Source organism: Myotis yumanensis, unplaced genomic scaffold (genome assembly GCF_028538775.1).
Source record: "Myotis yumanensis isolate MYYU_CA2020_CCGP unplaced genomic scaffold, mMyoYum1.0.hap1 SCAF_9, whole genome shotgun sequence".
Taxonomy (NCBI): Eukaryota; Metazoa; Chordata; class Mammalia; order Chiroptera; family Vespertilionidae; genus Myotis; species Myotis yumanensis.
In genome coordinates, this window is record NW_027223760.1 from 74,379,771 (window position 1) to 74,403,481 (window position 23,711).

The following is a 23,711-nucleotide window of genomic DNA, read 5'->3' on the forward strand; positions in this document are numbered from 1 at the left end:
TTTTGAAGTACAGTTGACCCTTGAACAGTTTGAGATTAGGGGCACCAAACTCCCTTGCAGTGAAAAATCCGGGTGTAACTACAGTCAGCCCTCAGCATACTCAGATTCCCAGCCACGGAATTAACTCTTGAACAACACAGGTTTGAACTGCAAAGGTCAATGGGGAAAAAAAATCCACATACAAATGGACCTGCATAGTTCACACCCATGTTGTTCAAAGGTGAATTGTAGTAGTATCATATGTTGAAAATGATATTTTTAGTTATTTTTTAATATTGCTTCATACATTTTAAACACTTATATTTAAATTTTGATGCGATCAAAACTATGTGCTTGTTTTATTACTTTTATGTTTAGAAAATTCATGCTCTTCACAGATTCAGTTATATATTCATCTTTAATTTTTATATTCTTATCTGATTTCATTTTTATATTTCATCCATCTGAAAAGTTTTTTATTTATAATATAACTATATGTATAATGATGACTTACATAATTCACGACCTCACCCATTAGCTACTTTTTCTACGACTATTGATGACTCTGCCTTTCATATGTTTTCAGAGTATTTCCCTTTATCACATGATGACTCCATAAAGAAGATCTGTTTTCTAATCTAATCTGTGTATAGATTTTTTTAACAAATGCCCCATTGTTTTAGTTATTTTACCTTTATATTAAATATGAAGATGAGTCCTCTGATACTAATCCAAAATTTCATATGTACTCCTGTCTGACAATATTCTTCTAGGATTTTTTTAAATTGCGATTAAATTGGGAAGTGTTGCCATCCTTAAAACATTGTCCTTCTAAAAGAACACAGTACATAGCCCTATGCATTAAGATCCTTTTATCCATCACTTAGCTAATAGCTATGACTCTCAGTATATAATTTTCTTTACATAATTCCCACACATTGCTTAGTAGGATTGCCCAGAGTTATATTTCTTGTTATGTTAGAATATTTTTCTTACTGTATCTTCTAAATATTAATGACAAAACAGTAATTTTGTTTCTTTGTCTCATATGTACTAATGTACTAAATTTATCACTGAATAATTTAAATAGTTGCATAAATTTTAGTTAAATATTTAAAATTTTCTTTGTAGCTGTTAATCATGTCACATTCATGTTACAATATTACTTCTATTTCATATCTCTTTGAATTAGCCAGAAATACTAGATCAACATTAAATAATATTATTAATTAGGGGATCCTTTTCATATTCCTGATTTTAAATAGAATGGCTATGATATTCACTATCAGATTAATATTAGCATTTTTTTTATCATGGAAGGAAGAATATTTTGATCATGAGTGCTGAATTTTATCATATACTTTTATATATCTATTGAAATTGTTACCTATTGATTGGCTACATTTTTACATTGAACCATAGGAAAATGCCAATCTTTAACCATTTTTTACCTAGTAAACATGGTAATTCCCTATTGTTCAATATAACATATTAAAAGCTATGTTAAATATTAAACCATCCCTGCACTTAAGAGACAAATCCTACTGGTAGAGGATAATCCATTCCTTTACTGCTCTTCTAAATTCTGTTTGTCAACATTTTTATATGGGGCTTTTGTATCTATTTTCATCAGTGAGCTTGGGCTACGCCTTCTTTGTTCAATCTTGGTAAAAGGCAATCTGAATAAAACATGAAGACGCTTATAAAGGGACAGGTACCACCCTAGACAAATGCTCCCCATGCTGACACTGAGCCAAAGGTACAGCACGTTCTTCTACCAAATGGCCGTTATTCAAAGGCCATTAGAAACGATTGCTCATTATGGCGATTTTCATCTTTTCCTTGAAGCTCATTAGCACGAGACTGACCTCTCTCGAGGCTCCTGTCATCCAGTGGCTCTCCTCCCAGCACCAGGGCAGCTTTTCCCACTGTCAGCGTGGGGGCACCTTGCTGGCCATGCCCAGCCAAAACCCGTCCTGCTGTGATGGAAGTGAAGAGAGAATGTCCAGGCATCCAAACGCCAAGGCACAGTTCACAGCCGCCAGTGCAGGCCCCCCTCCCGTAGCGAGAGCTGTCCCCACAGCTCCTCCCGACACTAACTGGAAGCATTGGTCCTGCAGAAGCAGGGGTCTGCCTTCCTTTGTCCGGATTTGCTAAACTTATACCCCATTAAAAGCAGCCTCAGCCTCCCTTGGCTGATGAGGCCAGAGACCTCTGCCATACTTCCGACTTAAATTCATTTTTTTGTCTTTGCTCAATCCAACTTAAACTCCATTTTGTTAAGGGCCCTTTAATAATCAAAGTTATTCTTTTCATGGCCGGGGCACTCAAAGGTACCCTCTAAAAGTCAAATTTATAAGACAGTTGAAATCCAAGCTGTCTCTTAATCATATTTTTATTCTCTCAAACCCTGGCCGTGTCGAGCACAGCACTGCTCATGTTTGCTGGATTAAAAACATTAGCATAATCCCCTTTCTCTGAGGTCAGGTGGTACAGTGGAGAGACCAGGACCTCAGAGGCCCACGGCCCTGCCTTGAGATCCCAGCTCCACTGTGTGACTTTGTGCAAGTGACTCCAGCCCTGTGGGTCTCTGCTTCCACGTTTGGAATATGGGCTAATGCTAGCGCCTCTTCACACTGCTGACAACTCTCAAGAAGAAAAAGTATAGTTCCTCACAGAGAGCAAGCATGCTCCTCGCCTTCTCGAATCCCCATCTCATCCTAACATCCTACCAAAAAAACCCAGAAAGCTACAGAGGACCCTGTGTATTGCTTAGATCCCAAAAGCAAAAGTGATAACCTGCAAGTATCAATGCAAAACTACCGGCAAATTTTCTACATAGATAGCAAAGAAAACCCAGATGAAGGCAGCAACAAGTCTCTGGAATCCATTGTTCATCTTAGCCCTGCTCACGTTCTCCATAGTGGAAGATGTTAAGTGAATTTCCAGAAAGCTTCAAAATTAGGTAAATAAATGCCATGGCACATATCCAGAAGGGGCCAATGTGGTCATTTATGAAGACCACGGCTGGTAGATGAACCTTCAAGTGTTGGTCCTCATTCATTTGTGCACTAAAATCTTTCTAAATACAAAAGGAGATATTTGCACTGTCCTTAACAAAGCACACAGAAAAAAATAGATAGTAAACAGATCTAGAAAACTAAGAATAATGACACATCAAGGAGGCAGCTGAATTTTAAATACCAAGTCCTGAGAGACGGGGGTATGGAGGAAGTGCAAGACTGCACACAGAAGCACAAGGGTGAACCCCAAGAAGTCCTTGGAAAAATGGGTCATAAAATCACTACTGGACATCCTCCCAGGTGCTCTGTAGCAAATACCCCATCTGGGTGGGAGGTGGGGTAATAAACTCTCCAAATCCCCCTCACCCAAAGCCCCCTGCTCCTGCACGTCTGTCCACTAGGTCCGTATGCTGGGAAGTGCTCGGCCTGAGGGAAAAGAAAGGAAGGAGATACATAGGAACAAGGATGAACATACTTTGCCTGAGGCCTGCACACAGCAGGGAAGCATGGGATCTGAGTCCTGTGGCCTGGACTGGAATCCTGCCTCAGCCATATTTTGTTCATGAGCTGAGAAGGTCACGTCACCTCCCAGAACCTCCGTTTGCTCAGTACCTGCCCCTAAGGTTCCTGAGTTCTGAATGAGATCATCACCCACAGGCTAGCTCTTAGTGTTATTATTACCAGGAACTCCAGAATAAAATCTCCACCTCACAGGAACTACATTCACCCTTCACCTTTCTATGGACCCATGAGGACTGACTGTTGCCTAAAGCAAATGAGAGCCGTTCAAATCTTTCCTCCTTCCTCTTTTCATCTCCTTCTGTCTATAGGAATAGCATTTTCTTTCATTTTTATCTAATGGTTTTCTCCACTTAGAGGTACAAGTCAAATTAGATTAGCATTTTCATTTAGTAAGACTTCTCCATCCTTCATAAAAGTGGCAAAGGATTCACAGAGGATTCATTTTACTAGTAGGAATAGTGGGGATTAATGAAGGACATTTACCACATGAATAGAAATGTCCTGTGACGGGGATAAAATGATACTTTTCCTCTTTGAAATCTGAGGGCTTTGGGGCTACTGCTCAGGGTAGGTATTGCTACAAAACTGAAGCAGCCTAGTCAGAGGCCAAGGTGGTACCCAGTGAGAAAGCTATGCAGTGAAGCCAGGGTGAGAGAGGGAAGCCAGACAGGAAAGATGAGGAGACAACAGAGGAGCAGGCACTGAAGTTTGGGTGTGGAGCAATAAGGCAAGAGGAAGATTAAATAGGGTTTTTAGGGGGCCAGACCACCAAGGTAAATGGGATAATGGGAAATATTAGGTGAAGTGAAAAACACCTCCAGAACATTCTGCGGTGTATTATTCAATGTACTCACCCCCCCACCTCATCACCCTTTGACACCCTTCTGGGAGACTTTAGCAAAGATTTCTAGTGCTTTCTAAGGGTCTTTGGAGGTCACACTAGCTCTCCATGGAAACCTAAAAGAAGAATGTATTTAATATCTCTTTTTATTTTAGAATTTTGATCCAACATCAATATTCCTTTGGGATTTACATTGCTTGTTGTTGTTGTTATTATTAATCTTTACCCGAGGATATTTTTCCATTGATTTTTAGAGAGAATGGGAGGGAGGGGGAGAGACAGAGAGAGAAACATCTATATGAGAGGTCACATCGATTGGTTGCCTCCCGCTTGGGGATCAAACCTTCAATGGAGGCGCGTGCCTTTGACCAGAATCGAACCCGTGACTCTTCAGTCCATGGGCCGACGTTCTATCCACTGAGCCAAACTGGCCAGGGCTACATTGCTATTTTGAGTACTTGCAACCTAACCTCACTAAAAACAGCTTCATCACCACAGCCTATCACTCTCCCTTATTTGTACTATCTATCTCACGTAATCCTCACAACTGGGTGGTGTAGAAAATGCTACCTTTTAGAGCAGAAGTGAAGAACAGAAATTCAGAGAGATTGCATAACACATGCAAGCTCACACAGTAAGTAATAAATGGTAGAACCAAGACTCAAACCCAGGTCGGTCCAACTTCAACCCCCATACTTTTGGTTTTTGTTTTGTTGCTTTTTAAAAAAATTGTGTTAAATTCACAGAACATGAAATTCACCATGTTAACTAGTTGAAATGGACAATTTGGTGACATTAAATACATTCATACAGTGTGCCAACATCTCCACTAACTAGTTCCAGAACATTTTCAACCCCCCAAAGGAAAATGGACCCATTAAGCAATGAGACCCCATTCCTTCCTCCCCAGCCCTTGGCAACCACTAATGTGCTTTCTAACTGCATGGATTTGCCTATACTGAATATTTCATATAGAGAGAGACTCATCCAATAAATGGCTTTTTTTATCTGGCTTCTTTCATTTAGCATAATCTTTTCTAGGTTCATTCATGTTGTAGCATGTCTCAGAGCACATTCCTTTTTTTTTTTCCCTTGACCAGAATCGAACCTGGGACCCTTCAGTCCGCAGGCCGATGTTCTATCCACTGAGCCAAACCAGTCAGGGCAGAACACATTCCTTTTTAAGATGAGTAATATTTCATTGTATGTATATACCACTTTTGCTTATTCCTCATTGGATGGACATTTGAATTGCTTCTACCTTTGGTTATTATGACTAATGCTGCTATGAATATTCAGGGATAACTTTTTGTTGGAACACCTGCTTTCAATTCCTTTGGGAAACCCCATACTTTTAATCACTGCACTGCCCTGACTCTTCCAAATGGCACTGATTCCCATGACAACGACTATGCAGTGAGGTGTCCAAAAAGGCTCAGTAAGTATTTATTGATGGAATAGTGACTTAAAAGTGACACATTCAAAAAAAGTCCTGAATCCTACCAACTGAAACTTCTTCAATTTCACTACTAATTTCTGAAGTTCCCAAATAATTATAGAAGCTGCCCCCAATACCAAAGAATCTAGCCAGCATTTAAAGTCACTTCATTTCCTTTTTTAAAAAAGGATTTTTACTTTAAATTTTATCTTTCAATTACAGTTTACATTCAATATTACTTTGTATTGGTTTCAGGTATACAACATAGTGGTCAGACAATCCTATGCTTTACAAAGTGGTCTCCCTGATATTTCTCGTACCCATGTGGCATCCTACAGTTATTGACTATATTCCCTATGCTGTACTTTACAACCCATGATTATTTTGTAACTACCAGCTTGTAATTCTTAATCCTTTCACCTTTTTCACCCAGCCCCTTAATCCCCCTCCTACCTGGCAACCATCAGTCTGTTCTCTGCATCTATGAGTTTGTTTGCTTGTTTATTTTGTTCTTTAGATTACACATTAGGGAAATTATATATATTTGTCTTTCTCTGTCTGACATATTTAGCATAATTACCTTCTAGGTCCATCCATATTGTTACAAGTGGTACGATTTCATTATTTTTTTATGGCCAAGTAACATTCCACTGTATATAAGTACCATCAATTTTTTTAACCATTCATCTACTGATAGGACCTCAGGTTGCTTCTATACCTTACCTATTGTAAATAATATTGCAATGAACACAGGAGCAAATAGATTCTTTAGAATTAGTGTCTTGGATTTCTTCCGATATATACCCAGAAGTGGAATCACTGGGTCATAAAGCAATTCCATTTTTAACTTTTTGAGGAACCTCCACATAGTGGCTGTACCAATCCGCATTCCCACCAACAGTGCTTGAGTGTTCCCTTTTCTCCACATCCTCACTAATACCTGTTTATTAATTTATTGATGATAGCCATTCTGACAGGTGTGATTTCATTTTCTTACTAGTAATTATAAACTCCACTGTAATGAAATTCCCAAAGCAGAACACCCAAAATGCTACAATAGTTACATACACATTGGGTTAATATATTAATGATGCATTTCAATTTTTGAAAGCAGAGTATGTTTATGCAGTGTTTCAAGCCAGCATGCAAGAGGCTATAGTAGTCAAACGCAGCAGTATGAGACGGCCCTTCCTGAAGAAATTAGGTCCTCCAGTGAAGCAAGAACTAGCTGCATTGAGAGAGAAACCAAGAGGTTTTGTTTCTATCTTTGGAGAATGCTCTAGTGTCTACTAAGTCATCTATTTCCATGGCTTCACAATAAAATGAAAGTGCAGGGTGTCTAGATGCTACAAGGAGGAACTTGCACCATTTTCCTGGTAATGGATTTTATTTTAATTGCATATACCACTAAAGGATCTAAGACTTGCAATATCTAGGCTTTTGTGAGACTAATTTCTAATGTTACAAACATTAAATCTATTAAAAACTCTATTTATAAAGCATTATGAAAATTACTTGAAAAATTATCTTCTGCTTTGGTGAAAAAACTGATATAGAAAAGCAATTTTTTGTTGCCACTCATAAAATCAGTGGTCACGGCTCCTGTGTTGGCTTCCTTAAGACATGAGCTGTGAAGGTGGCAGGACTGTGGGAGTCTGAGCATGTATCCATGGGCCAGCCTTCCTAGATGCCACCTCAAGGTCACACCAGCTGTTCTTACTACAGTGGGGCCTTGACTTACGAGTGTCCCGACTAACGAGTTTTTCGAGATACGAGCCGTCTCTCGGCCGATTTTTTGCTTTGAGTTGTGAGGTAAAATTCGGGTTACGAGCCAGCTTCAGATACCCCACCGCTAGTTGGCGCAGCGAACGTCACAGTGAACGCCACAACATCAGCCCAGTATCACGTGTCTCACTAGTTCACTTTTTGATTTGACATACGAGTAATTTGAGTTACGAGCTCCGTCACGGAATGAATTAAACTCGTAAGTCAAGGCCCCACTGTATTTGCCACTTTGTCTCTCTGCACCTTGATGGTCTCATCTATAAAAATAAGTGTAAAGCTCTCTATCTTCCAATACTGTCGTGAAAATTAAATTATAAATTTCCTCTCTTGCCTCCTTCTTCCACCTTTTCTTCACTGAGTAGCTCCCTGTCTTCTTAATTCTTCACTCTGAGCTCTGTCCAGGCTTTTTCCATTCTGTAGAAATTGCTATAACTATTATCCTGATCAGCACCCCCAACATCCCCAAATTTTTTAAAAAAAGGCTGATAGTCTTATCTCTGTCATGTATCTCCTCCATCCCCCAATAAACTGATGCCACTAATTGTCACTACCAACACCAATTATCAATACTGACATCAAACCAGAGACCCAGAGATGAGGACCACATTCAAATAAATCAAGGGGAAGGCCTGGTCACTAGATGCCGTGACCAGCAGATTAAAGTGTTCTGTTTGCCTCTCTCTTCTGCAAAATAAAAATGCTTCAGCAGCAAATCCTTTTAATCCACACGCCCGCCTGCATCGGCAATCAAAATCATGCCAGGACCATTTTCTCTCAATCTTTCCAGCTCCCCTTGGCAAGCCTACATGAGGAACGTTCCTGCAGAAAAGCAGGTGGTGAGAAAGGTTAAGTGTGTTTTCTCAGCAACATAACGGGCAGCTTAAATGAGCATTTTCTTTTTGTTACTGTATTAACTGTGCTGTATGTAGTCAATAATAAATAACCATGAAGCCAAGAGCATTATTTCAAGCAAAAGCCAAGCTTTGGTAAAAGACCCATCTGCTCTTGGCACCAACCTCATTCACTCGAAAGGTAAGATGACTGGTAAGAAGAGGCTAATCATCAAATTACAAGGCTGAGGGAGAGGCAGGCTGCTGAAATCAGCCCTCTGCTTTCAGGCTTGATTCTTTTTTTTTTTTTAATTAAATTTTTATTGTTCAGATTACATTTGTTCCTCTTCCCCCCCGCCCCATAACTCCCCTCCTTCCAGTTCCCGCCCCACCCTCCGCCCTCACTCCCCACCCACTGTCCTCATCCATAGGTGCACGATTTTTGTCCAGTCTCTTCCCGAATCTCCCATTCCCCTTACCCCCCCCAAAAATAGTCAGTCCATTCCCTTTCTATGTCCCTGATTCATTATAATCACCAGTTCATTCTGTACATCAGACTATTTATTCACTTGATTCTTAGATTCACTTGTTGATAGATGCATGTTTGTTGTTCACAATTTGTATCTTTACCTTTTTCTTCTTCCTCTTCTTAAAGGATACCTTTCAGTATTTCGTATAATACTGGTTTAGTGGTGATGAACTCCTTTAGCTTTTCCTTGTCTGTGAAGCTCTTTATCTGACCTTCAGTTCTGAATGATAGCTTTGCTGGATAAAGTAATCTTGGTTGTAGGTTCTTGGTATTCAGCACTTTGAATATTTCTTGCCATTCCCTTCTGGCCTGCAAAGTTTCTGTTGAGAAATCAGCTGACAGTCGTATGGGTATTCCCTTGTAGGTAATTGAGTCTCTTTCTCTTGCTGCTTTTAAGATTCTCTCTTTGTCTTTTGCTCTTGGCATTTTAATGATGATGTGTCTTGGTGTGGTCCTCTTTGGATTCCTTTTGTTTGGGGTTCTCTGCGCTTCTTGGACCTGTAAGTCCATTTCTTTCACCAGGTGGGGGAAGTTTTCTGCCATTATTTCTTGAAATAGGTTTTCAGTATCTTGCTGTCTTTCATCTTCTGGCACCCCTATTATTCTGATGTTGGTACGCTTGAAACTGTCCCAGAGGCTCCTTACACTATCTTCACACTTTCGGATTCTTTTTTCATTTTGCTTTTCCAGTTGGGTGTTTTTTGTCAAATCTTTGGTTTGATTCTTGTGCTCCTCTGGTCTGCTATTGGGTATAATATTCTTTATTTCAGTCCGTGTATGCTTACTTTCTAATTTCTTTATCGTAGCATCGAGGGTCTCATTAGTTTTCGTGAGGCTCTGCACAAATTTATGGCAAGCCCTCAAAATTGCGATTCTTAGCTCCATATCCTCCATTTCTGTCATGTTTTTTTGTCTCCGCATCTTTTATGCTTTCTTGGTGCACCCCCTTGTGGTCTCTGTGCGCAGTCTTGTTCTAGCCAAGCCTTAATTGTTGTAGTTAACAGAGGGATTTGACCACCAGGCCGACTGGCTGCAGGAAACAGCTGTGTGGAAAACGTCTGCCTTCTGGGGAGGCGCTAATCCAGCCTTTGCCTGAGGCGATCGGCAAATGGCTGTGCGCAGGGTTTGGGCGGGGCGGGATCCACAGGGCGGGCGGAGGGAGCAGTTATGGCCGCTCTCAGTCCCGTTCCCAGAGGCTCTGCTTCTCAGAACCCCGGCAGCCGCTACAAACCTCGGAGAGAAAGCTGCCCTCAGGTTCCAACTGATGCCGGATAATCCCGCTTCTCCCGTTTGAGTCTGAGTCCCTAGAGACTCGCCCAGATCTGGAGCCCAGAGTCTGAGACTCCCTCCCGACTGAAAACGACAACCGCGCCCTCAGCCACCAGCCCGCTTTGCACGCACACCTCGGTACCTTTGTATTTTCCACACTGCGCCGCCTCTGAGCCTCGGTTTGCTGTTCTCTTTCCTTCTAGTTGTAGAGTCTCTCTTCAGCCAGCTTTCCTGTGGTTCTGGGTGATGTCCGTTCCGTCTTTTAGTTGTATTTTTGAAATGGTTGTTTGCGGCAGCGGTCTCCGGTGTTTACCTACGCCGCCATCTTGGTCTCTCTCCAGGCTTGATTCTTAAACAGGAACTAGTCCAGGGCCAGTTAACAGGATCAAAGTCAGCACAGGCAGGTATACGTGGGCAGCACACATGAGGGCTAGGGCACAGCCGCCTTTGGATGAACAAGGGCTCTCTTCTTCCATAGAGATTGTCTTGTATTTCTGTTCACTTAGTGCCAATAAGGTCCCTTGAAGCCAACTTGAGAAACATCTGCTAGACTCCCTCCTCCCTCCTGATGCTTGATGAGATCCAGAAATCCTCCTGCCCAGACTCAGCAGCAGCAGCCATTGACTCAGAAAAATTCTAGGCGTTTTGTTAGAAATATCTGGCACATAGAGGCTGCCTGAGGCCATCCCTAGAATTCCAGGAGCCCAGTCAGAGGAATGTGCTTCAGGCAATGGTCCATCCCTACTGCAGCCATGAAAACCACATTCTACAAGCGCCTAAAACAAAAAAACAAAAAAAACAAAAAAAACCCCAACAACTATGGTCTCTATAATCTCAATGTTTTTCGTTTTGTTCCTTCTCAAGAAAACCAGAGTCATATGGTATAGGGTATGTACATATTTAAAGAGTGGTTATCCCTAGTTAATGGAATATAGGTGCATTTCAGCAATGAACATGTATTACATTCATAATTGTAAACTAACTATTCTTAAAGAGGAAACTTAACTATAGATCAGACTGAAGACATCCATTCCATAACCATTTTCTAAAAACTTACTCTGTTTGGAAACCAATAAAGCAGGGGAGAGGGGCAAATGGCATAATATAAAAGAAATCCAGTGGCTTGCAGAAAATAAAAATCCAATAGAAGGGCACATACAAGTAAAAAAGCCAATTAAGTTTGTTTATTCTAATAAAAATGCAACGAGCTCAACTTACAGGATTTAAAAAAATAGTACCTGCAATGTATGGAGAAGTTATGCTGTATCTCAGGCTCTGTGCTTAGACATTGTGCTTGCATCATCTACTAATTTTTCTTTTCTTTTTTTAATCCTCACAAGAGGATATTTTTTTCATAGATTCTTTTTAGAGAGTAGAGAGAAAGAAGAGAGAGAGAGAGAGAGAGAGAGAGAAAGGGGGAGGGAGAGAGAAACATAGATGTAAGAGAGACACATCGATTGGTTGCCTCCCACACTCGTCCCAACTGGGCCTGGGATCGAGCCTACAGCTGAGGTATGTGCCCTTGACCAGGAATCAAACCCACAGCCCTTCGGTCTGCGGGCCAACACTCTAACCACTGACACAAACCAGTCAGGGCTCTACTAATCTTTTCAATAATCCTTTAAGTGTTTTACAAATGAAGAAAGTGAAATTTACAAAAAATAAATGACTTCTCCCTAACTACACAACAATAATTTGGAAGAGCCATGTTTTAAACATGGTTCTGTCCATTTTTACTGGCTTTATAAATTTAAAGGATACATAAACTATTCAGTAATATAGTAAAAAAAAAAAGTATAATTTAATTTTATCTTATGAGCACATATAGAAAAGAGTCAAGGAACATAACGACAGAGTAAGAGAAAGGAGAGCAGAAAGGGGAAAAAAAGCAGAAGCAAGGCGAGCAATAGCCAATGTAGGTTCACTAATCCAGCAATCCCACCTCTGGGTATTAATCCAAAAGAACCGAAATCAGGATCTCAAAGAGATGTCTACACGCCCATGTTCATTGCAACGCTATTCACAATAGTCAAGATGTGGAAACAACATAAATGTCCATCAACGGATGAATGAATAAGGATGTGGGTATGCACATACAATGGAATATTAGTCAGCCTTAAAATACAAAGAAGTAAGAAAATTCTGCAAATGTGACAACATGGATGGACCTTGAAGACATTACACTAACTGAAATAAGCCAGTCAGAGAAGAGCAAAATACTTCGTAATTTTGTCTCCACCTGTGGTCTGAGGCACCTCTTTAGCAAACTTGCATATGACCAATGGAAATATATGTTATGTACCAGGTTTTCACTTCCCCATTTGGCTCAAATAGATGTGTGGAGTATATACTTGGATCCTCTTTTTGCTATCTATTCTAAAGGAAGACTGAAAACATAAAGCACTAAGTTGCCTCATTGAAAAATACAAGAAAATAGCCAAAACCAGGTTGGCTCAGTGGATAGAGCGTCGGCCTGTGGACTGGAAGGTCCCGGGTTCGGTTCCGGTCAGGGGCATGTACCTGGGTTGCAGGCACATCCCCAGTAGGAGACGTGCAGGAGGCCGCTGATGGATGTTTCTCTCTCATCGATGTTTCTGACTCTCTATCTCTCTCCCTTCCTCTCTGTAAAAAATCAATAAAATACATTAAAAAAAAAAGAAAAATACAAGAAAATAAAAGTAGCCCTTTTTAAAGTACCATGACCAGCTCTAAACAGTCCCCTGACAGCATCATCAGTGCCTACCACTGGCACAGGACACAATGCAGGTAGGTGGGCCATTCACATCAAATGCAAGTGAAAATACCACCCAAGGTTAAACCTCAAGGCCATCCATTGATATATTTGGCTGCTAAGGTGGCTGCCTTCCAACTAATTAGAATGAAAAGATCTTACATGCTAACCCAGGAGGACTTAACTAAAGGGATCAATCTTTTCAACAGACAGAATCTGAATAATTTCAAGCACCTGCTCATTATCCTGTGTTCTGTACTGCGAGTATTTTTCCACCGTGTCTGAGTCATTTTTGCATCTTCCATAAAACACTCTCTACTTTTACAGTATTCATCTGCGGACAGTGGGTGCAAAATAATGATCAAATGATTGTGTGTTTTTACGTTGAACTATATCAAGTTGATGATATTTGACAATTTTTGATTCACAAAAAAATGGCACTTTCAAACGGTTCAAACTAAACCTTAGTACAGAAGTTTAGCTATAGGAAAAAGCAAAAAAAAAAAAAAAAAATCACAGAAGCTTCTATAGAGACAGAATTCTCTTTGCTGTCATGCAACTGTTCTAATGTAGGTAGCCCAGGAGGTTATAGTGGTTCCGTAGTGTGAAGGATCCAGGCTCCTTATATCTCATTTCCCTGCCACATCAGTTGGAATGTTCCTATGATTATGTGCAAAAAGTATAAAGATAAAAATCATTCATTTATCAAAGGATATGAGTCCTATGGGGATACAGCAGTGAACAAACACAACTTAGTTTTCAACACCAAACTTACCATTTGAAGATACAGGGCCTTCTAACACAGCTTTAGAAAACTTTTTGGCACTATCTTTTTTTAAAAAATTCTTTATTAGTTAAGGTATTACAAATGTGTCCTCATCCCCCCCCATTACCCCCCCCCCACCCCCCCCCGCCGCCCCACCACCACTCATGCTCTCATCCCCCTGTTGTCCATGTCCATTGGTTTGGCTTACATGCAGGCATACAAATCCTTTGGTTTCTCTTCCCCTTGCCCCCTCCCACCCCTACTTTCCCTCTGGGGATTAATATTCTGAATGCTGTTTCTCTGTCTTTGGATCTGTCCCTGTTCATCAGTCTATGTTGTTCTCTATATTCCACAAATGAGTGAAATCATGAGGTATTTATCTTTCCCTGACTGGCTTATTTCACTTAGCATAATGCTCTCCAGTTCTATCTCTTGATGCTAAATAATTACCCCAATGAATCAGTAATTCCACTCCTAGATATTAGCCTCAGTTTGCAGCTCAGCCTCTCCCTGGCACCTCCAGCCCAGCATGAGCGGTAACCATCTGCCCATCTCTTTGTAGCTCATGATGGGTGGCCCCAAGCAGGGCACTGGCAGCAGCTGTCCTTGGCCTGCACCTCCCAGGAGGCTCCAGACCCACTGCACCCAGTGCATAGCTTCAGACGACACCCACGCACCACCCAACCACCTTTATGAGCAACATGCAAGTAAGAGACTCATTGGGCACCAGAGTCCTGTGGAAGTGAGCTTGCTCTGTGAGGTGGGCCCCTGCACAGCATCTCCTCTGGCATAGTCTCCAATGGTCCTCACACCTGACGGCCTGGGGTCCATCCCTCCCGTTGACGTGCCAACAGCAGTCAAGGCTCAACTACAACAGGAGGGTACACACAGCCCACACGGGAGGATGGGAATGGGGAAGGGGTACCTGAAGCTTCCTGCTGGGATGACGGAGGAGGCTGTGTCCCTGGGCCCCACAGGACACCTGCTGCCTAAGGCCACCCTACCAAAACCAGGAGACATGGCAGCTCTACCTGATACATAGAAACAAACACAGGGAGAAAGCCAAAAGGAGGAGATAAGAAACATATCCCAAATGAAAGACAAAGAGAAAAGTCCAGAAAGAGAACTAAACAAAATGGAGACAAGCAACCTACCAGATGCAGAATTCAAAACACTGGTTATAAGAATGCTCAGTCTCCCTAACCGCTTTGGCTCAGTGGATAGAGCATCAGCCTGCGGACTCAAGGGTCTCAGGTTCGATTCCAGTCAAGGGCATGTACCTTGGTTGAGGGCACATCCCCAGTAGGGGGTGTGCAGGAAGCAGCTGATCGATGTTTCTAACTCTCCCTTCCTCTCTGTAAAAAATCAATAAAATATATTTTTTAAAAAAGAACGCTCAGTGAATTTAGGGAAAGAATAGATTAACTCGGTGAGAACATCATCAAAAAGATAGGAAACATAAACATGGAGATAGAAAATTTAAAAAGGACCAGTCAGCCCGGCTGGTGTTGCTCAGTGATTGAGCATCAACCTATGAACCAGGAGGTCACGGTTCCATTCCAGGTCAGAGCACAGGACATGCCCCAAGTTGGGTCTTGGTCCCCAGTGGGGGGCATGCAATGATTCTCTCTCATCATTAATGTTTCTATCTCTCTCCCCCTCTCTCTTCCTCTCTGAAATCATGTTGCTAATATATGCAACACCTTAGTCCCAACACCCTTTACCTTTCAAAAGGCAGTAAAGAGTTTATGCCGTAAAGCCTGACAGCGTCCCTCCCTCCTCAAACTACAAGGTGCAGAGGTTGATGTAACATTAAAAATAGGAAGGTGCTTCTTTTTCTTTTTCTTTTTCCCCCCAGGAATGTCAGGCTACAAACCATCCTTAGTGCCCACTGTTCTGAGCACGGAGGGTAGAACTGGCCACTTCCTCTGGGCCCCGTCACAGGTGCAGCCCGGCAGCCGCGTCTGTGGTGCCCCAGGTCCAGCACCTGCAGGGCAGCAGGACGGTGCTCTTCACATTGATAATCACAAAGCCTCAAGGAGGGCAGCGAAGGTCGCCTTTTCAGAGCTAGAGATAAGAAGTACACCTGGAGGGGGGAGAGGTCTTACAGTAAGAGTGGGGGGGTAGGTCTTTGTGTGGTTTTAGAATAGCAACTCCACAACTTCTTTGTGAATTTCATCAAATTCTATTTCAAAATAAGGGCTTACACTTAATCAATATGCTCATAAGACAGCTGACATAAAAATCTTATTTATATTTAAATAAAATTAGTCTTTGGAAGGAGAAGCTGTTTACAAATTTAAATGAAAATAAGAAAGAGTTTTAATCCCAACTCGGACTCACTAGGTGTGTGACTTTGGATATATTGTCTAGGGCATATGTGCTTATCTGTAAATGGGTTTATAATGTTAGTAATGCCTTGCAGGGTTAGGGTGAGGCTTAGAAATCATGACACACATGGATTTTAAAATGTAATTGTTAGGAACCCAGCAGGAAAGAGAATTCCGTCTAAATGGATCATATGGAGAGACTGCTGAGAAACATGTGGTTATGCGAACAAATGAGATGACAAAGCACACAGAAACAGCATAGCAAGAAGTTCATAGGAGACAAATTTGTGTTTCTAAAGTCCATGCAGGACAGGCCCCTTGGAGGAGGGGCCCAGTGAGAATCTAGGAACACAGCTACTGCCAGAGAGGCAGTGGTATAGCAAGGAAGGAGCAGTGGAGAAACACTTCTCACACCCTCCAATTTCATGTTAGTATCTTACTGGTTGCGGGAAACGAGTTAAGTCGGCTCGCGTGAATTGCGCGTACTCGGCGGGAGCCGTCTTAACTCCGTTCATATAGATTTGCGGTGGAGTGCGGGAAACGTGTAAATTCGGGCCGATTGTAACTGCGTATTACCAAATATTTGTTTCAAAGATACCTACCTGCGTATGCGAACCGTTTCATACCCATTTCAATCGAACCCATACTTCAAAAGACATAGGAATTTTAAACTAACTCTGATTTTGCGCGGGAAACCTAAATAATTGCCCGCGCCAGCTTATATTGTGGCGGGAAATTCACCCGACACCAGAGTGTTACCTTGGCTAATCCCACCTGGAAAGTACTCAGCAAGGTGCTGGAGCACGGTGATGAATCTGCGTGGGGACCACTTAGTAAGTTATATAAATGTCTAATCACTGGGTTATACACCTGAAACTAATATAATATTGTATGTCAACTATAATTGAAAAATAAAAAAAAAATTATTTTAAAAAAGACAAAGACATCACACAAAAAACTACAAAATAATATATGTTAAGAATAGAGACACATAAATCTTCAACAAAATGCTTCTTTAAAAAAATTAAACTTAGAATCCAATGGTCTAGTTTCTAGAATATGGGTCTGCCTCCACAGGAGACCAAAATCATCCTCTTGAGTTTTCACCTCATTTTCTACTAGGCATGTTTTGCAGTCTCACTACTATTCACCCCATAACAGTATGGATGAAATAGATGTACCAAACTCACCCACCCTCCTGTCACCTACCAAAAATATGCAGCCGTTTTTTTGAGGCAAGTCTTCTACCTTTGTGATTGATGCATTAACCAGCATTACTCTAAAGACATATATTTTTTACAGAATTAGATTACGCAGAATCCAACCTTCCATGCTATACAATATTCCTAATAAGGAAGCTATTTGGCCTGGATGACAAATCTTCAAATTGGCTGATTTATTTGAAATTTAAGTAGGCTATTTTAAGCATGGGTATTTTTTTCTGGTTTGATTATTATCTCATTTTTTGTAATTTTTTTATTGTTTAAAGTTTTACATATGTCTCCTTTTTCCCCGATTGCACCCCCCTGCCACTCCCACCCCCAAGGGCAAGTCCCCACTGCCCCAGTGTCTGTGTCCATTGGTTATGCTAATATAATGCATACAACTCCTTTCGTTGATCTCTAACTCCACCCCACCTCCCCCGCCATTTGTCTCTGGATCTATTTTTGTTCATCAGTTTATGTTGGTCATTATATCCCACATATAGTGAGATCATGTGATATTTATCTTTCTCCAACTGGCTTATTTCGCTTAGCATAATGCTCTCCAGTTCCATCCATGCTGTTGCAAATGGTAAAAGTTCCTTCTTTTTTATAGCAGCGTAGTATTCCATTGTGTAGATGTACTACAGTTTTTTAGTCCATTCATCTGCCGATGGGCACTTACGCTGTTTCCAAATCTTAGCTATTATAAATTGTGCTGCTATGAACATAGAGGTGCATATATCCTTTCTGATTGGTGTTTCTGGTTTCTTGGGAGATAGTCCTAGAATTGGAATTACTGGGTCAATGGGAGTTCCATTTCTAATTTTTTGAGGAAACACCATATTGTCTTCCATAGTGGCTGCACCAGTGTGCATTCCCACCAACAGTGCACGAGGGTTCCTTTTTCTCCACATCCTCGCCAGCACTTGTCATTTGTTGATTTGTTGATGACAGCCATTCTGACAGGTGTGAGATGGTATCTCGTTGTTTTGATTTGCATCTCTGGGATGATTAGTGACTTTGAGGATGTTTTCATATGTTTCTGGGCCTTCTGTATGTCCTCTTTGAAAAAGTGTTTATTTAGGTCCTTTGCCCATTTTTTGATTGGATTATCTTCCTTTTGTTAAGTTGTATGAGTTCCCTGTAAATTTTGGAGATTAAACCCTCATCTGAAATAGCATTGGCAAATATGTTCTCCCATGCAGTGGGCTTTCTTGTTGTTTTGTTGATGGTTTCTATTGCTGTGCAGAAGCTTTTTATTTTGATGTAGTCCCATTTGTTTCTTTTCTCTTTAGTCTCCATTGCCCTAGGAGCTGTATCAGTAAAGATATTGCTATGACATATGTCTGATATTTTGCTGCCTATGGAGTCTTCTAAGATTTTTATGGTTTCCCATCCTTCATTTAAGTCCGTTAGCCATTTTGAGTTTGTTTTGTGTATGGTGTAAGTTGGTGATCTAGTTTCATTTTTTTTGCATGTATCTGACCAAATTTCCCAGCACCATTTATTAAAGAGACTGTCTTGACTCCATTGTATGCTCTTGCCTCCTTTGTCAAATATTAATTGAGCATAATGGCTTGGGTCACTTTCTGGGTTCTCTGTTCTGTTCCATTGGTCTATATGCCTGTTCTTGTGCCAGTACCACGCAGTTTTGAGAACTGTGGCTTGGTAACATAGCTTGATATCTGGTATTGCGATCCCTCCAACTTTGTTCTTCTTTCTCAGGATTGCTGTGGTTATTCGGGGACTTTTTTTATTCCGTATGAATTTTTGGAGAGTTTGTTCTAGGTCTTTGAAATATGCTGTTGGTATTTTAATGGGGATTGCATTGAATCTGTAAATTGCTTTGGGTAGTGTGGACATTTTAATGATGTTGACTCTACCAATCCATGAACATGGTATGTTCTACCATTTGTTTATGTCTTCCTCTATCTCTTTTTTCAATGTCCTGTAGTTTTCCGAGTACAGGTCTTTTACCTCCTTAGTTAAGTTTATTCCTAAGTATCTTAATTTTTTTGGTGCAATGGTCAATGGGATTGTTTTTTTAGTTTCTCTTTCTGTAAGTTCATTGTTGGTGTACAAAAAGGCCATAGATTTCTGAGTGTTATTTTGTATCCTGTTACATCGCCGAATTCATTTATTAAGTCTAGTAGGTTTTTTGATGGATTCTTTGGGGTTTTCTATGTACAGTATCATGTCATCTGCGAATAAGGACAGTTTTACTTCTTTAACAATTTGGATGCCTTTTATTTCTTCTTCTTGTTTTATCATTGGTATTTTTAAATATTCCGTAAGAACACTGCTTTTCACCTTCTTCCATTTGCTACATTGCAGATAAATTTATAGCCACTGGGTGGAAGAAAGCCTTATTTTTCATATTACCACCCTGATGTGGACCTAGCAACGTATGGACCTAGGAACTCATAGCCACCACAAATCTCAACAAAACCCCCTTCCTGAAAGCAGTGTGCTTTACAAACTTCATTAAGTTTTTGAATTACCAGAGGAGCTTACTAAAAATGCATATTTCCAAGTGCTTACTTAAGAAATTCTGGTAAATGTGTAACTAGGCCCAGGAATCTGACTCACTCCGTCCCCAAATAGTCCTAATTACAGTTTAAGGAAATATTGCCCTGGAGTTATCTGATTTCTAGATTCATTCTCTATGCTTAACAGGAGCAACTATGGGTCCACATATGTCCCAGGAGAGCTGGCGGGCCCCCTGCTCACAGCATTTCCTAGAGAGGTGGGAAGAAAAGTCTGGACACATCTTCTTAGAGACTCAGAGAAGACCCCACTAGACAGAGAGCAGGCAGGAAGTTGATAGTGTACTACAGAAGTATGTGGGTTAAAGAGGCAGGATTTCTTATACAAATGTCTCAAATATTGAGGAATTATAGGGTGTGTAAAAGGTGTCACTTTGTTCTGGGCTGTGCTACCACAAAATGGGAGATTCTTCTCAGGACTGTCTATGTTATTCAACTGTTAGCAACTATTAGTAAGTAGAAGAGACTGTGCTACAGAAGAGTCCCTGTCAAATTTAAGATTCTTTCTAAGCTACAAATCACTTTAAACAAATTATTCCTACATTCAAGACCACTGCCTGCAAAATAATCAAGTCCATGCCCACAACATAATTAAGTCAAGTTGGTGCCAGCTGTAACCATGTGTGTGTGTTCTCTCTCTCTCTCTCATTAAAGGTTGGGAATCCAAGCCCAATTAAATCTTTTACAGACAAACTAATCTTTCTAGATGTGTGACATTTAAGAATTTCATAAGGCTTTCATTTTTATTTTGAATTTCTGATGGTTTAAGATAAGAGACCTTACAAATCCATGAAAGCAGACTAGGTTGGAGTTTTCTGCTGTTGTGCAAAAGGATCTTTGTATGACTAACAATTCAGAGAGCAAGTCAGCTGTAAACTAATGTCCTGCCACTGTGTCAGGGGGAACTTTACCATTAATAGCTATTTAGTTATTATGTTCAAAGGTTTGTAACACTTGCTGGTCTATATGCTCAATATCTATGTTGACTGCTTATTATAAATATCTAGCAAGTGCCTTTCACACATTAAATTCTTGATAAATGACTCAAATGAATTGATTCTACCAGATTGACTTCACACAAGAATACACAACTATTAGAGTATGCAAATTTAGCATCCTTTATTCAAGAAGCATTAGGTGCCATAACAAAACTGCATCTAGGCATGGGCCCATGTGTATTTTACTAAATCATTATAAGCACTTTAAGGTTCTTTCCACTTCTGAACTAAACTTTCAACTAAATACCTATATGAGAATAAGATGGAAATGACCAAAATGGTGGTTTGGAATTTTTGTACATCTGTTCTAAGTAGCTTCGGGGTAATCAAATGTGATATATGATTATATCATAGCAACTATTTCAAAACTAAGATCTCACCCATAGCTTTATCCAACATCATTCCTAATAAGAAATTTGCACAAATGTATTCAGGAAGTACATCCACTTAAATACCACACTTAAATTTAGATTTTGAATCAATAAGAATGAAGTTTAAGCACTTCTACATTAAAAGTTGGCCCATGATGTATTCTCAGGAAATAGTGATTACTACCACTTTAATTTTGCATAATACTGTGTATATAGTCTTATAACAGTCTTTCATTGGTAAATTCTTTGAACTCTATGATGATGGCACTTTCATTATGTAAATGTCAGCTCTTATTGAGAATATCTGGAAAATTATATCAGCAACACAGAAATCTTTACATCTGTTATCCCCTTCACAGAACTCCACAGCCCACTTATTTCCTCTGGAGTTCTACTCAGATGCCCCCTACTGTAAATGGCTAGAAAAATTTTTTAAAAAAACAAACAAGCTGTGTTTAAACAGTAAAATAAAAATTCCCAACTTTAAAAGTCAGAACAAAATATTTTTTAAAAAATCCTTTCCCTCCTATACTCATCCCCACCCAAGTGCCTCACATTATTTTTGTTTGAAACTTAATCACACACACACACACACACACACACACACACACACACACATCCTTGGATGGACTAACTGGTAAAAAAGAAAGCCAACTTATAGAAAAGGATGCCAGAGTTCCTTTAGGACAGTGTTTTTCAAATTGCAGGCTTTAAATCAATGTATACCCACATGAGCATTTTCTTAAAAACGGAATAGAGTGGAGTGGAGTGGAATGAATAGCTCTAGATACAGTGTTCGATAAAATCCTAACTTTAGGATCCTGGCAGCATAAGAAATCTTGGGCAGGGGAAGCTGTGGGCATATGTGCAAGTGTGGAGACTATAAGACCATTAATAAAGAGCTGAGGCAATTGGCGCTCCGGCACGCTGGGGCATGTAGTGCCGGCAGTTGAGAATAACCCTGATCAGAGAGGCTTCCTGCCTCTGCCTTAACCATGAGAACCATCAGTGAGGGCACTGTGTACAGTGTTCCCACAGTGCTCAGCCGGAGACAGGAGTGACATCTGGATGCTTTGGGGACCTTTTGGGACCCACTTCCATAAGGCACAGTGAAAACCACTGACTCCTGTAGAGCTGAAACGCCCCATGGGGTTTCTGAACACATCACCAGAGAAGGACTCCGGGGAGGAGTAAGAGGTTCTCCTGATATATTGGATGGGATGTCAAAACCATTTAATTGAATATTCAAATAGATGGGATCAACATTTTGTACTCCAAAGTGGGTACGAGAATGGGCCATATTGCTTGTACAAGTATTTCAGGCATTTTAAATTGTATTGGTCTACAGATAAGCTGACTTTTAAAGTATGACTTACAAATCTCACACACACACACACACACACACACACACACACACACACTATGCTATGCTGTAAAGAAGAATAGTAACTTTTACTAATGTTAAAATATGAGTCCCTACAGTTCTGAACCCCTATTATATTCATTCCTGGAGAAAAAAGGATGCATGGGTACATGTGAGTTTGAGTGTAAAAAAAAATATTCTGTCAAGAATGTCCTCATAAGTATTATTTTTAATTTTGGCAATTTCTAATGTAGCCATACAAAATGATCTTGGAAGAAAAAGTATAAGCTTGTACAATTTAGAAGTAGGCAACAAGGAAGTCTTCAGATGATCTTAGGGAAAACCATGGCTATACCTCAGAGATTGTGTCTACAAACTGCCCTTCAATGTAAACAAAGTCATATGAGCTACTCTTGTCCGGACAAGGCCCTGGGCCCCATGGAAAGCCTCTCCTCCACAGAGCAGGGTCTTCCTCCTCCCCTTCTTTTTGTACACATGCACACACGTGCACATAAGTACATGCACACATAAACACCACCCACCTGTTTCTCTTTGAGAACGAACCTACAGGTTCAACCCCTGGTCCTACTCAGGGCGTGTGTGAGAGGCAACCGATCAATGTGTCTCTTTCACATCGATGTGTCTCTCTTTCTCTCTCTCTTCCCTACCTTTATGAAATGAGAATGCAAATTACAGTGATAAACAGTGAAACCCTTATGATAATTGCACAAAAGTTAGAGAAAAAGTAATGTGGAAGGATGCTTTAAGACAATGTGTTTGCAGGTGTGGGATATAAACAAGTAAAAACATAGAAAGTCAATACAATACATTATCACTGAATACCCACAAGTCACAAGGCATTTTATCCTTGTTCTCAAGCACCTACAATCTAGTTGGGATGATATAATGCATGAAAAAGTTACACCTAAGACTATTATTTAATAACTAGTGTCCTGGTGCACGGATTTGAGCACATTGAAAGGAAATTAATTAGAAGGTGGCTGGCGGGGCGGGACTGGGCAAGATGGGCTGGACACGCCTTGGAGCCAACCTCCCAGGGCCCCTCGCCAGCATCTGAGCGTGGTCCCTCTGGCAGGTGGGGTCCCTCATCCTGGCTTGTGGGGATCGGGCCAAAACCGGCTCCCCCACATCCCCCAGGGGGTCCCAGAGTGTGAGGGCACTCTG

At 40.7% G+C, this 23,711-nt stretch overlaps 1 protein-coding gene and 1 non-coding gene across 3 annotated transcripts in view; both read right to left on the reverse strand.

Moving 5' to 3' along the window:
• Nucleotides 1-23,711, reverse strand: part of AMPH (amphiphysin) — a 143,421-nt gene that overhangs the window by 114,051 nt on the left and 5,659 nt on the right. The window lies entirely within an intron of this gene.
• Nucleotides 15,572-15,703, reverse strand: LOC139017109 (small nucleolar RNA SNORA43). Its single transcript, XR_011472787.1, has one exon. It is a non-coding gene; the product is annotated as a small nucleolar RNA SNORA43 (small nucleolar RNA).